At 45.4% G+C, this 17,236-nt stretch overlaps 1 long non-coding RNA gene across 1 annotated transcript in view; it reads right to left on the bottom strand.

Moving 5' to 3' along the window:
- LOC146772914 (uncharacterized) overlaps positions 1-17,236 on the bottom strand; it is a 190,148-nt gene that overhangs the window by 153,772 nt on the left and 19,140 nt on the right. The window lies entirely within an intron of this gene.

Genomic DNA, 17,236 nt, shown 5'->3' with positions numbered 1-17,236 from the left:
ACATCTGAAGGCCTTCTTGATGGAATCAAAGTAAAAAACAAAGTATTTCCTACTGAGGAGACTGTAGTAAATGAGGAAATTAGGGAACATCATAACAAATAAGTCTCCCAAAATGGCCACCGGAGACAAAAGAGCCCAAATGTAGCCCAAATATCACCCAGATGTAGCCCAAGTATAGCCCATTGACAGAATGTTCCAGAGTGTTCTAACGAACAACTAGAGCGCTAACAGTCTTACTTATGACAAAAGTATGGCACACCTGAAGCCATCTTGATTGGAATAAAGTGGTAACACTTAAAACATTTAATTTACAAAGGAACAAAATGAGGGGGTTCATTTTGCCATAGAAATTATGATTAGTGCTGCAGAAAGAAAAATTAGGGCACATTTTGACTTCTCAAATCCTCTTCTATTTCATAAAAAAATTCTGACATGCAGACTGAAACATGCACTTTGAATACCAGCAGCAGGCTTCCCTGGTAAGCAGTAGTTGTACTACAGTGATCTAATGAGCAACTAGAGTGCTGACATTCAGAATTTATGGCAAATGTGTGACACATCAGAATGCCTTCTTGATGGAACCAAAATAAAAAACTGAAAGTATTACCACTGAGGAGACTGCAGTAAATGAGGAAATTAGGAAACTACATAACAAATAAATCTCCCAAGATGGCCACCAGAGACAAAAGAGCCCAAATGCAGCACAAATATCACCCAGATGTAGCCCACATGTAGCCCAATGACAGAAGTGTGCAAAACACTTATTGTTTGTGTATTTGCAGTTTTATATAGTGCAGACTTGTCAGGTATTGGAGTGCTTTACATGAGCATTGGTTACATCACACAAGATCAAATTCATTTTGCTTGTAGACATGAGGAGATTTAGTCATTTGACCAGAATCACAGAATGTTGAGCTGAAGCAGAAACTCCAACCTGGTTCCCCAGTTGCAAAGTCTGCAGCTCTGGAAGTGACACCACATCCTCTCCCCTAGGTGCAACATTTAATCAAGTGGTCAACTGGATAAAAAAACATAAAGATTACAAATAATTTAAAAGTTCTGTCGCTATTTGAAAACTCAGAAAATATGTCCTCATTTTAGTTTTTTAGAGCACTAACCATAATTTTGATGCAAATAAGACCCTCTCATATATGTAATTTCTTAAGGAAATACTCTAGGTATTACAGTTTTGATTACATCAAGATGACGTCAGGCATTCCACACTTTTGTAATAAATATAGAATGTTAGCAATATAGTTGTTCATTAGGATACTGTTGAGAGGCAGAGGCCAGGGGCACGAACTCTGAACATTGAAGGCAGGTAGGAGAGTGAAGATGCAACAATTTGACCACACTGGGCAGGCAGGAAGGGCAGTGGCAGCACAACAGACTATGGAGGGCAGTGGAAAGGGGGGCAGGACAACAATACAGGACTAGCAAGAGAGGCTGTAGCAATATAATAGACTATTGTGGGCAGAAGGAAGAGGCAGTGGTAGTACAACCATACATGCCAACAAACCCGTTTCAGACAGGAAACGTCCAATGTTTTTAAGCTCAAATGGGCTTTATTTGATCTGTCTCCTGTCTACAATCTCCTCTTTTTCAATGTAACTCAAAGGGGAAAATCAATACCCAGGTTTTTTTTCAAAATCTCCCTCTTACCAAGTTCAAAATGTTCGCAAGTATGGTACATTGGATCATGGTAGGCAGGAGGAATTGGGGTAGGGACATGGACTCGGATAACAGAGGACAGGAGGGACATGGAGAGGTGCACCAAACTGACCCTACAGGGCAGGCATCAGGGTTTGCAGCAGCACAATATACCACACAGCGCATGCGGGACGGGAGTGCAGCACAACAATCCATAGAAAGCAATAGGGAGGGGACAGGACCATGCACATGGACAACAGAGAACAGAGGGGAAAGAGGCAATGGTAGCTAGCTGACCATAATGGACAGACAGGAGAGAAAGCTGCAGCATAACAGACCATAAAGGGCAGGAGGGACGGATCAGGGGCATTACAATGGAACAGACAAGCCAGGAGGGAGGGAATAGGGGTCTGCACATGGCAACAGAGGGCTGGGGGCAAGGGGGCAGGGCAGGAGCAGCCAGATGACCATGGAGGTCAGGCAGGATGGGCACTAGAATCAAGACACACCATGGAGAGCAACAATAAGACTATGATGGCATACACACAGACCATGGAGGGAATGTGGGAAGGGGTCAGGGGCAGCTTGCTGACCACTCAGGGAAGGTGGGAGGGGCCATGGCAGCACAGAAGACCATGCATGGCAAGCGGGAGGGTTAGTGGCAGCACAATGGCTATGATGGGCAAGAAGGAGGGTGCAGGGGCATGCACAAAGGACCATGGAGGATAGAAGGGAGGGTCAGGACCTGGGCACAGACAAGAGAGTTCAGGGGAAGGGGCCTCACAACAGACCGCGCGGGGCAGGCTGGAGGAGCAGTTGCAGCACAACAGACCAGGGAGGGCAGAAGGGTGTGGCAGTAAAATGGACCATGGAGGACAGGAGGAAGGGGATAGGGGCATGGCATGTGGACAGGCAGGGTGGAGGTGGCAGGGACAGGTTACAGTCATCTGGCAATGCTAGGCAGGTGGGAGGGGAGTGGCAGCTCAACAGAACACTCAGAGTAGATAGGAGTGGCAGGTCCATGGAACATGGTGGGCAAAAAGGATGGAGCAGGGGCATGCACAAAGACATCGGAGGGCAGGGGGAAGGAGAATAGGGGCAGCAAGCTAAGCACAGAGGCTAAGCAGGAGGTCAATGATGGGCCATAGAATTGGGCAATGGAGGGCAGGAGGAGTGGACTGGTACATCATGCTAAATGGAGGGCAGTGGCAGCACATCAGACCATGCATGGCAGGAGGGAGGAGGCTAGTCCATGGATTCAGACAACAGAGGATAGGGAAGAGGTGGATGGGGTAGCAAGCTAACTGTTAAGAGAAGGTGGGTATTAGGAACTTTATTGTTTTTAAAATGCGTGTCTGTGCGAACTACTTAAAATATGAACAAGTATGCAGCATAATCTCACTTTTATTCAGGAAGAAGAGGACGTTTGTGACTGTGACTCCGGGCTCACTTGGCAGAAACACCCCCTGACCCTCCACCCCCCATCGCAAAATGTAATGCCCGTGAAAAGGGTAGGTGGACACAGTGTTATATAGAACATAGTCCTGAGAGCACGATTGAAAATGAAAACTAGATATAGTATATGGTATAAACTATGCACCAAAAAGTGTGATATAAGATGAACCGGGGCGTGAAATATAATATGCAATACATTGTGCGCAATGACAGATTCATTGGAGAGCGCGAGATAGCACAGGCACTAGCGCGTGCTATGTGATATGCGACTTGGAGTGTAATATGCACAGGGCAGTGTTGTGTAACCTAACTACTCTCTAAAGTTGTAATATAAAATATGTGCTGGGGAGTGTAACGTTGCATATGCACTGTGACAAAGATATGGATCCCAGATTGTAATATGTATGGCATAGCGCTGTGCGTTATAACATAGGCATCGAGGAAGGCACGTTAGATGGGGCAATATAACCTATGCGAAGGCAAGTGTGGCATGACATATTCACGGGGTGGTGTTACAGTGCACATGGGCTAGAGAGTGTCATAGCATACGCACTAGCTGGTGGAATACAACACAGAGGTGTGAGGCACTGGTGGGTGTAACACAGCATTGGGCTCAGCCAGGAGCACGCTGTGACTCTCAAGTGAGGTTTGTCTCCTTTCCAGAGAGTAAAATAAAAAGTATTACACGTCCGTCAGTGGATGTGTGTTTTATTAACCGTGAGGGGGGTTTCTTGCATAGTTTGGTCGAACTTTTGTCTAATCCCCTTTGAATGGCTTGGTGTGCGTGTATATTAAATGTGCCCATCAATAGCTACCCATGTTTGTATAAATAAACGACAAGGGTGTCTACTTGGAGAGTACCCACCGGCGGGGGCGCCGGGATTAGGCACGGTAGGGCGTCAGACACGTCAGAGCTTCACTAGCGGTGTAAATACATTCCATGTGGATTCATTCTATGCATAGTCGCCTTTTAATGAATATCACGCAAATCGTCATGGTGATAGGTACATACGGTTTGTCCAGCATGTCCTAGGTGTTTCTATAAATATATATTTTTTTAAATAATAAAAAAACAAAGGCCGGCCCCGGGGGATGGGGTCCCCGGGCCCATAAGTGGCCTAAGCAACACAGCCCCCTCCTAAAGAATTAAAAAAAACATAAAAGGCCATGACCAGGGGTTGGGGTCCCCGGGGCCGATTAAGTCCTTGTGAGGGCCAAATTAATTTTTTTCAACAAAAAAATTAGGGTGCAGGCCCTGGCGGATGGGGTCCCCAGGGCCAGTAAATTAGAAAAAGAAGGGGTGCCACACAGCCCTCCTTAAAAAAATTAAATAAGTAAAAGACCGGCATCGCACCGGAGGCCACGCTCCCTCCTTGCAGCACTCTGCAAACGCGCCCCCTGGCCAGTTGTAAGTTGGGGAATTAATTCCCCTTCAATACTGAGGGTCCCTGAGGGCCAACTAGCCCAACAGGTATCTCCAGTATGCGCCAGGGAGCTGCGTTGCAGACAGGTGTTCTGAGGCCACGCCCCTTTTTACACCTCTATGCAACGCAGCTCTGTGGCGCTTACTGGAGGTACCTAGTGGGCTAGTTTGACCCTAGGGACCCTTAGGATTCAAGGGGACTTAATCTCTCAACTTAGAACGGCCACAGGGCGCGTTTACACAGTGGTGAATGGAGGGGACGGGGCCTGAGGTGACGTGTGCAAACACGCCCTGTGGCGCGTTTTAAGTTGGGGAAATAATTCCCTTTCAATCCTGAGGGACCCTGGGGGCCAACTAGCCCACCAGGTGCTTCCAGTAAGCGCCACTGCTCTGTGTTGCAGAGAAGTGGTGCAGGCCGTGCCCCTTTTTACACCTCTCTGCAATGGCGCTTACTGGACGTACCTAGTGGGCTATTCTGCCCCTAGGGATCCTCAGGATTCAAGGGGACTTAATCTCCCAACTTAAAAAACAGACACAGGGCGTGTTTACACAGTGGGGAAGGGAGGGGACGGGGCCTGAGGTGACGTGTGCAAACACGCCCTATGGCGCGTTTTAAGTTGGGGAAATAATTCCCCTTCAATCCTGAGGGCCCCTGGGGGCTAACTAGCCCACCAGGTGCTTACAGTAAGCGCCACTGAGCTGCGTTGCAGAGAGGTGGTCCAGGCCGTGCCACTTTTTCCACCTCTCTGCAACGCAGCTCTGTGGCGCTTACTGGAGGTACCTAGTGGGCTAGTTGGACCCTAGGGACCCTCAGCATTCAAATGAACTTAATCTCCCAACTAAAAACGGCCACAGGCCGTGTTTACACAGTGGTGAAGGGAGGGGACGGGGCCAGAGTTAACGTGTGCAAACAAGCCCTGTGGCGTGTTTTAAGTTGGGGAAATAATTCCCCTTCAATCCTGAGGGACCCTGGGGGCCAACTAGCCCACCAGGTGCTTCCAGTAAGCGCCACTGCGCTGCGTTGCAGAGAGGTGGTCTAGGCTGTGCCCCTTTTTACATCTCTCTGCAACGCAGCTCTGTGGCGCTTACTGGAGGTAGCTAGTGGTCTAGTTGGACCCTAGGGACCCTCAGGATTCAAGGGGACTTAATCTCCCAATTTAAAACGGCCACAGGGCGTGTTTACACAGTGGGGAAGTGAGGGGACGGGGCCTGAGGTGACGTGTGCAAACACGCCCTGTGGCGCGTTTTAAGAGGTAGTTTTAATCCCCTGCCCTATTATATACTAGGGGCTTACAGAGGAGGTCATGCTGATCACAGGGGTCCCCAACGCATAGTGTTCCCTAGTGTGTGAGGTGTGTTCACTGTATTCTGAGTGTCTTTTAACATAGCACTGGCTCTAGGACTGGTTAGTCAGACTCAGTTACCACCAGTATCCGTCTGAAAAAGTTGAGGGTACAGGAATATTTTGCAACAAGGCTTCTTTCTGCTCTCCTGTTTGTTCTTTCTGCACGTTATCCTTCTTCCTGCACTTTTCTTCGTCTTTGAGGACTTCTGGTGCTTCTTTCTGCATTTCTTTTTTTTCTTTCTGTGCGTTTTTTCTTCTTTCTTCACATGTCCTATCTCTGTAGGCATAGTTAGAAATTAGCATTTAAAAAACCTTTGAAATTCACTGAAAAAACCATAGGTTTCAGGCACGTTATAGTAAGGAATTAGCATTTAAAAAACCTTAGAAATTCACTGAAAAAACCATAGGTTTCAGGGGCGTTATAGTTAGCTGGACTTTTCACTCGTACAAAACCATTGAAATTCCCCCGTTATAGTTAGTTCAGCTAACTATAACTCGCGCGCCCGCAATGCACTGCTGATGACGTCACATATTACATCACTCATGACATGGTCAGTGACATCACTCATGACATGATCTGTAAAATGAGAAAAGCCTTTTACCACTCCAGGCACAGTATTACAGCTTTGAATTGATATAATATCAACCAAGCCAACCTCTAATTTCTCACAGGGATCTGAGGATCCACCACCGATCTTCTGCTAAATAAGGTGTCTGGCAGTTATGTTGCACATTTAATAGAAACATGTCCTATTACAATTATTTGGAACGTATCAACGCCTGTGTGTGGGTATGTGAGTAGCTGTCTAAGTAACTGTGTGTGAGGGGCTATATGGATGTGTGAGTGGGTGCGTAGGTTTGTAACTGGGTGTGAGAGGCACTGTGTGGGAGTGTGAGTAGCTGTCTAGCTAGTGCTTGTGTTGGTATGTGAGTGGTTTTTTGGAACTCTGAAAGGCTATGTAAGTGGCTGTATGGGTGTGTGAGTGGGTATGTCAATGGTTTTGCTGTATGGGTGTGTAAGTGGCAGTGTGGGTCTGTGAGTAGGTGTGTAAGTGGCAGTATGGATGTACACATGGGTGTGTGAGTGCCTGTGTGGGTGAGTGAGGGGTTCTCTGGGTCTGAGTGGATGTGTGAGTGACTGTATGCTTGTGTGAGTGGGTATCAGTGGGTGTGTCAGTGGTTGTGTAGGAATGTGGAAGAGAGTGTGAGTGGGTCTGTGAGTGGGTGTATGTTTTTTTTAACTGGAGCCTGGTTCTGCATCTGAGTGGTGTGTGAGTGGGTGTACAGGTGTGTGAGTGCTTTTACTATATGGATGTGTGAGTGGGAGTGTAAGTGAATGTGTAAGTATGTGAGTGGGTGTGTAAGTAGCTGTATGGGTGTGTATGTGGCCGTGTGAGTGCTTGTGTGGGTCTTGAGTGGGTGTGTGAGTGGTTCTCTGGGCCTCTGAGTGGTTGTGTGAGTGACTGTATGGGTGTATGGGTGTGCGAGTGGGTGCTTGGATGTGTGAGTGTGTGTGAGTGGCTGTGTGGGGGTGAGAGTGTGTATGAGTAGGTCGGTGAGTGAGTGGTTGTGTTTTTTTAATTGGGGTCTGGATCTACTGGTCTGTTGCAGATTCACACGGGGCAGCACTGTGGTGGATCTGCAGATCCTCAAGCATGTGCAAAAGAATTCCACAATTTCTTTTCCAAGTGGTGTCCCTCAGAGATCCCTCCATCACCCCGATGGGGTCAGAATACCTCTATCCTGACCCCTCATATCCTATTTCTACTTTATTTCCCACCCTCCTAATGGGAACTGTTTCCGGATGCACAAAATGGCATCAGCAACTTTTCTCTTAGGTTTCGGCTTGCGAATCACGGCATTGCTGTTGGTGAGTGGATCGGATCCGCCGTGGATCCACGTCTCTAGATATACATAAATCTTTTTACTTTTATAACTCCAAAACTAATGAACAGATTAACAGCAAATTACAAAAGGCACACTTTCTGGACCATGATCTAGCTTTCTAACAAATTTGGTGTAATTCCATTCAGCGGTTTGAACTGTGGTCGTGTCTAAAATCCCTATAGGATATTGCATAGGGAAAATGTGTTTTGGGCCCCCCTTTTTTCTTGGCCTCCCGCTTGACGAATCACCCCACCATTTTATCGACAGCAGCTGAAGTGAGTGACAAACAATTATTATTATTTATTTGTTTAAAGATTTGTTAAATGGCTCCAAAGTTATTAGCAAAACAAAAAAACCCTTTTACTATGGAAACCAGGTCCTAGCTATAGCTTCCTACAGGCAACTGGCAGTAGGTTGTATATATAAATATATATATATACAAGTGGCCAATCCCCTCTGTGCACAGCCTAAGGCCATGCGCAATGTGGGGTTGGCAGACTGCGGGAAGGGGGGAGTTGGTCACATGGCCTGGACAGGGACCAGGCCCTGCTGCCAACCTCTGACTACGCACGGCCAAAGGCTGTGCAGATTGTGGGGTTGGCTTTACAAATGGTGATAATATATTACTTTATATTAACCCCTTCAGCGCTGGGCGAATTCCGCCGCGGTGCTGAAGGGTTCGTGCGCGGGCGGGCCGATGACGGAACGGTTCCGTCATGAGCACAGCTCAACCGTGGCTCATGACGGAACCGTTCCGTCATGAGCATGGAAGGGGTTAAGAAATTCACTGAAAAAAACAAACGTAAAATAAATGTTATAGTTAGGTGAAATGTTCAGTAACAACGTTTTAAACTGAAAAAAACCACAGAATATCACTAGTAATAGTTATCTCAAGTAGCTATTACTCATGCCCTAAGGTAACTATAACTCACACCCCCACCATCCATAGTTTTTGCATCACTAATTTCATTGCAAATGTTGCAATTATATTATCAATGATGTCATAGAAGATGTCATGAGTGATGTAATATGTGAGGTAATTAGCAGTGCATGGCGAGGTGGTGTTCTGAATCTGGTGTCCATTCTTCATCTGGGAAAAGGTGAGCAAACAATGCATTGAGTTTGTTACTTGCCGTCACCTTCTTTGGGTTTAGGCCCCACCCGTGCAGAATGTGCCCAAGTCCTTTTTTCCGGTCTATTTGAATAGAGTAATAACTGGTCTTCTCTTCTGTTAATCTGTCCGTACGTCTAGTATTTAATGTGGGCTGAACCAAGACCTAAGGAATTCATAACAAGATGTCCGAGTAACTGGGAGGATAGAATCTCCTTTTACGCCGATGACATCCTCCTCTACGTGGCAATCCCGTATACTATTCTGCAAACAGTACTCCACATATAGGAGTTATACTGTGAATACTGAGGGTACACAATAAATTGAGGCACGTCTCTCTTATACATGCTCTGTGGGGATGCCCCGCACCTCCACAGGAACTGTAAGGCTTGGCTGGTGATGGAAGGATTTAGGTATCTGGGAAATTATGTCACGAGAGACCCAAACAACTTTTTTTAGCACAATTTAGAGCACTCTCTGCTACACCTGAAGGGGAATGTGCAATGCTGGAGAGGCCTCCCCCTGTCTCTGCTGGGGAAGGTGTAATTGTTTAAAATAATGTCACTGCCCTGCATTCTGTACATCCTTCCAATACTTCAGAGACATTGATGCCGTTGTTCGAACACTCCTCTGGGATGGGGGAGCCCTTAGGATATCCGTACCAAAATTGAAGAGGAGCTGGTATGATAGAGGTATTTTCGTCCTAGCCCTTCAACATTATTATTGGGAAGCCCAACCTACAATGGCGAATCACTGGGTCCATCTCTCACATGACGAATCCGTGTATAGAATCGATAGGCGAAACATGGAGCATGGGGACTACCGTAGAGCCATCTATGAAGAAACACATAACATAGCATCCCTTACTCCCCCCTCATCGACAATTAAACTCTGCCACGCTACATTAGTAGCAATGGGACGGTGAGGCAGGATCACTCAGGCCACGCCAGTGTGGGATACGGCACAGTTGGGCCTACTAGGCAAATCCGAGGGATTCGACAAATGGATCTAATTGGCCTTTCACGCCTAGGAGATTTATGGGCAAATGGGCAGGTAAAGTCCTTTGGCGACTTGCAGAGGGAATAACAGGTGGCACACCCAGAGACTTTCTATTACCTGTAAAATAGGCATGCCCTGATTGGAGCAATACAGATGGGAGAAGAACTCCCTGAGGCCTTTCCATTGGAGGATTGACCGCTGGACGATTATATGCACAAAAAAGTGATCTCTTTGACCTACCGTAAACTTCTAAATAACTCCCCTGGTCCCCTAGTTAGGCTCTGGGGAAGGTGGGAGGATGACCTGGAACAGCTAGAAGATGACGAGTGGCAGGAGGCATTGGCAATACCCAGAGAAGTGGCCATCGTTCTCGTTTGAAATTGGTGAAACTTAAGATACTTCATAGGACCTATTATGCATGTACCACGCTGGTCAAGATGGGAAAAGTTGAGTCATCCCTGTGCCCTAGAGGATGTGGTTATGAGGGTACATTTTTCCACATGGCATGGGACTGTCCGACACTTAAAGTATTTTTGGCTGCTGTGGTATTCTGTATTATGGCACTGTACTCCGTGAATAAGACAGCCTCTGCAAAATGGTGCATACTGAATACGGCGACGGACCTGACTAATGCAGACAGGCTCTGGGTCATGCTAGGTTTTATGGTGGCCAAACGAAATATAGCTAGAATGTGGAGAGCAATATATGACCCAGCACTAGGGGAGTGGAAGGCAGACATGCACTGGTGCATGCACTGGTGCATGCAGGCAGAAGGGGTGGTCTATGAAGGCAGGAGGTGTCCCCATAAAGGGACAAAGATCTGGAGGAGGTGGAATGAAAGGAGGGGAATGGCTTTGACACCGGTTAGTGGGATCGATTCAATGGCTTTGGAGTGATCAGTACCATCTGACAGATTTAGTCGCAATTATATTGCGAAAGGGGCCTGTCAGGCTGAACATTATAAGTGCTGTATTGGACTCGCTGACTGATATAAGATATATGCCTACAATCTTCGCTGTACGGTGTTTATTTACCACAATAAAAATAGTTTAAAAACAAAAAAGAAGTCTGAGTAGGTGTCTGCAATGGCTGACCCACATGAGCTGCCAGACCTTCTGAAACAATCACTGTTTCATAGCTCTGCAAGCTCAGGGAATGGGCACGGGGTTTCTGGCATCAAAGCACCAGGGTTGTCTTGTTTGCCTGAGACTAGGCCCTACAATGAAAGATTGGGATTCTCATCTGGTGGACCTCTCCTGCATAACTGTAAAAACATTAGGCAGGTGATGGTCAATGAATAAGGCGTCAATTTTGCCAAGAAAATATAGGCGCTTGTGAATATTAATTTCAATTTTGAGTTTCTAATAATCACAATATTTCCCAGTGTTAATTTTGTTGGATACATGCACCATAATTTAAACGCTAATCCAATACACAGGCAAGCAGACTTCTGACTGACCCCCTTCGCCTAAACATTTTATAGCCTGGTTAGCTCATGCTAGGTAAATGACCTGACACTCTTGCATGGAATTTTTCTAATGAAATAATGTTCTCTTCACTTTCAACCCTATATGAGCAAACACATTCATTAATTTAGAAGCCATTTCCAATGTTTCTTAACACCCATCAAAATCCTTATGGTTTGGAAAACAAGAATCCACTGTTTCACTACTGCAAGTAGTTTATGAATCGTGTTAAATCCTGCAAAAAAATCATATTCTCACTCTGTAGGTAACACATAGCCTTTGCCTGAACAAAAAAAGGCCCAGCTAAGGTGGAAACATGGCCAGCGGCCCTTGCCTATCAAGCCCTGAAGCAATAGAACCATGCCTACATCCTGACCAGTGCTATAAATGGTCGGCTACTGAGTACCTGCACTTCTTTAATTGAAAAGGAGAGTGCAGGCACTTCTCAGCAATGCTGCGTTACATTTAATAGGAGAATACCTACTTCTCAGGAGCAAACAGGCACTCTAAATAGTGAGTACCTACACTTCTATATGTCCATTTAAAACTCAGACCCAAGCCAGAAACCAGAAATGCGGGAAAAAGAAAAAGAAGATCCAAACAATCTCTTACTATGATTCTAATATTTGGAACTCCTTCCCGGTCCAATCAATAAAGCTCCATCTCTTAACCAATTCAGCATGAAGGTGAAAATTCCTTGTCACCAGTGATGGCCGCCACATACAAAAAGTGGTGAGGCGGGAGCACGGGGGGAGTTCAATAATAAATTTAAAAAGTGAATGACTTACCTTAAGCTGCATGGTGCCTCCTGCGTCGTGCCTCCTTGTGTTCTGCTTCCTGGTCCCAGAAGACACTAGGACAGGATCACAGACTTCCTGTGCAAACCCTGCACTGCTTTCATTCTATGGGAGCAGTGTGGGGATTGGTCTTAGGGGGCTGAAAAGATGCTCGCTCAGGCACAGGGAGTCTGCTGTTTCTCTAACCTGGCTGTACGATACAGCCAAGTGAGAGAAACCTAAGTGCGCATGTGTGTTTGGGCGGCCTGAGACGGCCGGTCAAACACACATGCGCACTTGGAGAGTGTACTCCACTCCTAGTCCCTCCTCCCATTGCCCAGTCCCGCCCCTCCCTACACACGCTGGCTGATCCAGCTGCTAAAAATAAAACAATAATGAAATATCGTTTTATGTTTTAGCTGTTGGCTTTGAGCTAGTGGGGCAACGCTTCTCCGCCATTGCGAAGGAGCCGCCCCTGCTTGTCACAGAGTACCCACCTGGATGCCAGGGACATCAACAAGTTCCAACTCCCATAGCTTCCCATCTCAAGCCTCTCTCACCTGCAGCTAAGCCACTAACATCACTGCCCAGCCCTGCCAGTTAGCCTCACCCTAGCACCCCTTCACTGCCCACTGGAGACCCCTATGGCTGTAGTCCAGTTCCCCCTCTCAAACCTCTTCTGTGCATCTACCAACTGCAAAATCCCACATTGTGCACAGCCTTACATTGGTTTGTAGCTAGGTTTACACTATATTAGTCATATATGTCTACCCATACATGTCCATCCGAAGCAGAATACCCCAATATAATGCATGAGTTATTTTTAGGGCTCCCGGTATTATGGTATTTATTTTTTTAACATTTCCATCTGTATTTATCCATATTTATATTTTGACCATTTTATTGGTATTTATCCATATTTATTTTATGTTTTGAGGATAAATGTAGTCATAAAATTGTATATTTCCACATTTATTTAACTGATAAAGATACACTCATACTTTGATGCCTGTCGCGTTTTGGCAAATTAGGTACCCATATATAACAAAACACTGCGCCTTACAGGTAAATTTTACCATTATATAGAAATATATGTTAACATATGCCTGTATTTAAGGGAATATGATCTTGTTTTTACATCCCCATGGTGTCTCTCTGCTTTGGAGTTGGTCTGGAATTCATGAAGGACGACAATGAGAGTCACTTACAAAAAGTACAATTTTCTGTATTTTTCCGCTTTTAAAAATAAATACAGAAAGTAAACAGGCTGTAAACAGTCTGTATTTATCTGTAAAAATCTGTAAAAAAAACGGAAAACTGGAAGCCTTAGTTATATTATAGCTGCTGGTACGTTAACCTAACTTCTAAATTGCAAAGTAAATATATGTTTACCATTCTTAGTTCCACTTACACTTACTCCCAGCGTAAGTACAGAATTACGAATAGTAATTATATATGTATTTTGTGATATAGTGATTGGTGATATGTTTGATGCAAGATTATTATCAGTCGATTTTATCAAACTCTGGTCAGTGAAATACAACTTCTGAAACACATAATTGATTAGGTAAAGACGACAGCCCCTCTCTGAAAACATCAAATACAAAAATGTATTGCAATTGAACTTTAACAAATACCCACACTGTTGCAATTATTAAAAACTGAAAAATCGTATGTGAAAAATATCCTTGGAAATACTGGGTCCCTTTGACAGTAGTTTTTTTTTTACACAGTTCGCTGCCCAGCCGCTCACTAAAAGAAGACTTCAAAAAGCGAGAAGGGCTTCTTTGAAAAAATTAATGGATCATTTTCCCATTTAAAATGAGTCAGGGATTAATGACGTAATCCCATCAAAGTTCATCTGCCTGTATTGTACCGGGTAAGTGTAAATAAACAGTGCCTCGAGCGCCAGGCGGCCATTCCTGGGCGCCATTGTGGTTGTGTCTGGTGCTTGCCCCAGAACGAGGCGGCTCATTTCTCTCCTGCTGGGACCTGCAAAAAGGGGGAAAAACAAACTTTGCTGCTCCCGGCGCACAAAGGTCATTCGGGTTCCATTGTGTGGGCACTGTCCGCATGCGGATAACACTTTGTCTAATTGTCCAGGGGTTGGGAGAATGGCGGTGGTGCTTTGTTCCTGGTCACGGGGTCATGAAAATGAGAAGGATGGGTCACAGGCTGTAAAGCACCCTTTTAAACCGGGCGCATTGTCCTGAGCGCTGAAAAGATTTCCCTTTTCTTAATCAGGAAACTGGTAAAATAGCATGGGGTCCCACGTCTTGTTCGACTACGGCCTTTGTCCTGCTGACTTGGGCCTGAAAATGCCTCTTCCACAGTAAGAAACTGAACTTATGGTTAGAAAAAAATGGATTGAGAATAATTCATCTATATGTAGGGCCAGTGCTTGAAATGGAAAAATAGAAGTGCATGTACCCTGTACCAGAGTACATGTTTGTTTCGGAGAACTGCCAGTACTCTCCAATTAAAGCTATGACGTCTCTCTAGAGAAGTGCCGGTACTCTCCAAGTAACAGTATCAAGTCTCTCTTGAGAAGTGCAGGTACTCTCCAATTAAAACTGTTACGTCCCACTTGAGAAATGCCGGCACTCTCCAAGTATCAGTATCAAGTCTCTCTTGAGAAGTGCAAGTACTCTTCAAGTAACAGTATTGAGTCTCTATTGAGAAGTGCAGGTACTCTCCAAATAAAACTATTATGTCTCTCTTGCGAAGTCCCGGTATTCTCCAAGTAACAGTATTAAGTCTCTCTTGAGAAGTGCCAGTATTCTCCAAGTAACAGTATTAAGTCCCTCTTGAGAAGTGCCGGTACTCCCCAATTAAAGCTATTACGTCTCACTTGAGAAGTGCCGGTACTCTCCAAGTAACAGTATAAGGTCTCTCTTGAGAAGTGCCGGTACTCTCCAATTAAAGTTATTAAGTCTCTCTTGTGAAGTGCCGGTACTCTCCAAGTAACAGTATTAAGTCTCTCTTGAGAAGTGCTGTACTCTCCAATTAAAGTTATTACGTCTCTCTTGAGGAGTGCTGGTACTCTCCAAGTAACAATATTAAGTCTCTCTTGAGAAGTGCTGGTACTCTCCAATTAAAGCTCTTACGTCTCTCTTGAGAAGTGCCGATACTCTCCAAGTAACAATATTAAGACTCTCTTGAGAAGTGCTGGTACTCTCCAATTAAAGCTATTACGTCTCTCCTGAGAAGTGCAGGTACTCTTCCTCTCAAAATAAAAAAGTACCAGTACTTAGTACCGGGCCATTTAAAAAACTGTGTAGGGCTCGACCAAATACCAAGGGCCTGGAAAAGAGTGTGGTTAGTTTGTGTGCTTACGATGCTTCTGATCCCACCCTCCTTAAGAAGAAGCCATGACAGACAGCCTAGTTGGAGACTGGATTTTATTCCTTCACATCTTCTCAGAGTTCCTACTATGGCCCCATTCCAATCCCCCGGTAATTCCGATTAGGGCGCAAATGCAAATCTGTGCCAGAATTTGGAACCTAATGTACAAGTTTTGCACTTTCTTTTCCCTAAACTGGAAATGCGGACCCACGAACTGCATGCATTTGCTCATGTCATGCTGCACTTCTGCTCATCGCTTCCTAAAATTGGGCAGTAAAAGCAACCATTTCAGAATGCTACTTCTGTTACTTTCAGCCAGTTTTGCCTTTTGTAGTACGATGGAATAACAAGGATAGGAATATCGCAATACATTAATATCATGGACAGAATATCGAGGGATAAAATACAGTAAGTGCATTTAGAGTAGTTTCTTTTCTGTAACTCCAGTTCTGGTATCTCTGTGATAGTCATAATCTAGTGAATAGTCCCGCCCATGTGCGGGGACCCCGGAGCAATAAAAAATAATAATCTCTTAAGGTGTCAAATCATGCAGACCTGCATCCACCTTTAAGAGAGAATTTAATTTAAAGACAGATAATGCAGCCTATACCCACAGGCTACACTGTCCAGTACTTCAACTAGAAAATTCCACCAACATCCACAAACAGCACTGCCTGTCCAGCTTTTGTCCACAAGGGAAAAAACCCTGCCTCTACCAGCAAAAGCCTCTGGAATAATAGAGAGGAAGGAATGGACAGACAAGCCCCATAGGCTGCCATTATGTGGCTCAGAACAGGATACTGTGCCTTTAAGAAAACTTTCCAGAACTTTCCCAGTATCCCAGAATGCACAGCAGGTCCCTTTTACTTTCAGTTCTTTTTGAAGGCGTAGCACGCCAGACCTGCAGCATTCCTTACATGAATAATCATCTCTCCACCGGGGAGGAGGGCGGGCGCTTATGACTATCACAGAGATACCCCTACTACAGAACTGGAGTTACAGAAAAGAAACTACTCCTTCTGTAGTAGGGGATCTCTGTGTATAGTCATAATCTAGTGAATAGAATGGCAAGCCCATCCCCACACAAAAACGGCGGTGGAGAAGATACAAAACAATACCACTACTGTGCGAACAGATTTCGCAGCGAAGCCTGCCCAACCTGAGCATCAGCCCTGGCATCCGCGTCCAGACAGTAATGCGCAGCAAAGGTATGGACCGACTTCCAAGTGGCTGCCTTGCAGATTTCTGCAATCGGAACATTACGCAGCAAAGCAGTCGTGGCAGCTTTGCCCCTGGTGGAATGAGCCTTAGGTTTACCCCCTAAGGTCTTATTAGCCTTTTGATAACACAATTGTATGCAGGACACAATCCACCGAGAGATGGACTGCTTAGAGGTCGCGAGACCGTTCCTGACTGATCCATAATTAATAAACAATTGGTCTGACCTACGAATATCCTTGGTCTTATCAAGATAAAATTTCAACACCCTCCGAACATCCAGGGAATGGAGAGACCTTTCCGCTGGCGAAGAAGGATTCTGAAAGAACTTAGGTAAAGTTATGGTCTGGTTGACATGAAAATCAGAGATAACCTTAGGAAGAAATTTAGGGTGAGTACGCATAACAACCTTAGCAGTGTGAAATACAGTATAAGGTTCTTGACAACATAATGCCTGAAGTTCACTCACCCTGCGGGCCGATGTAATGGCCACTAGGAATGCCGCCTTCCAGGATAGGTGCTGCTACGAAGCCTTGTGAATGGGTTCAAAAGGCTCCTTCA

This window comes from Triturus cristatus, chromosome 12 (assembly GCF_964204655.1).
Source record: "Triturus cristatus chromosome 12, aTriCri1.1, whole genome shotgun sequence".
In the NCBI taxonomy this organism is placed as follows: domain Eukaryota; kingdom Metazoa; phylum Chordata; class Amphibia; order Caudata; family Salamandridae; genus Triturus; species Triturus cristatus.
The sequence above is the reverse complement of the archived record's forward strand: the minus strand, read 5'-3'. Positions and strand labels throughout refer to the sequence as shown.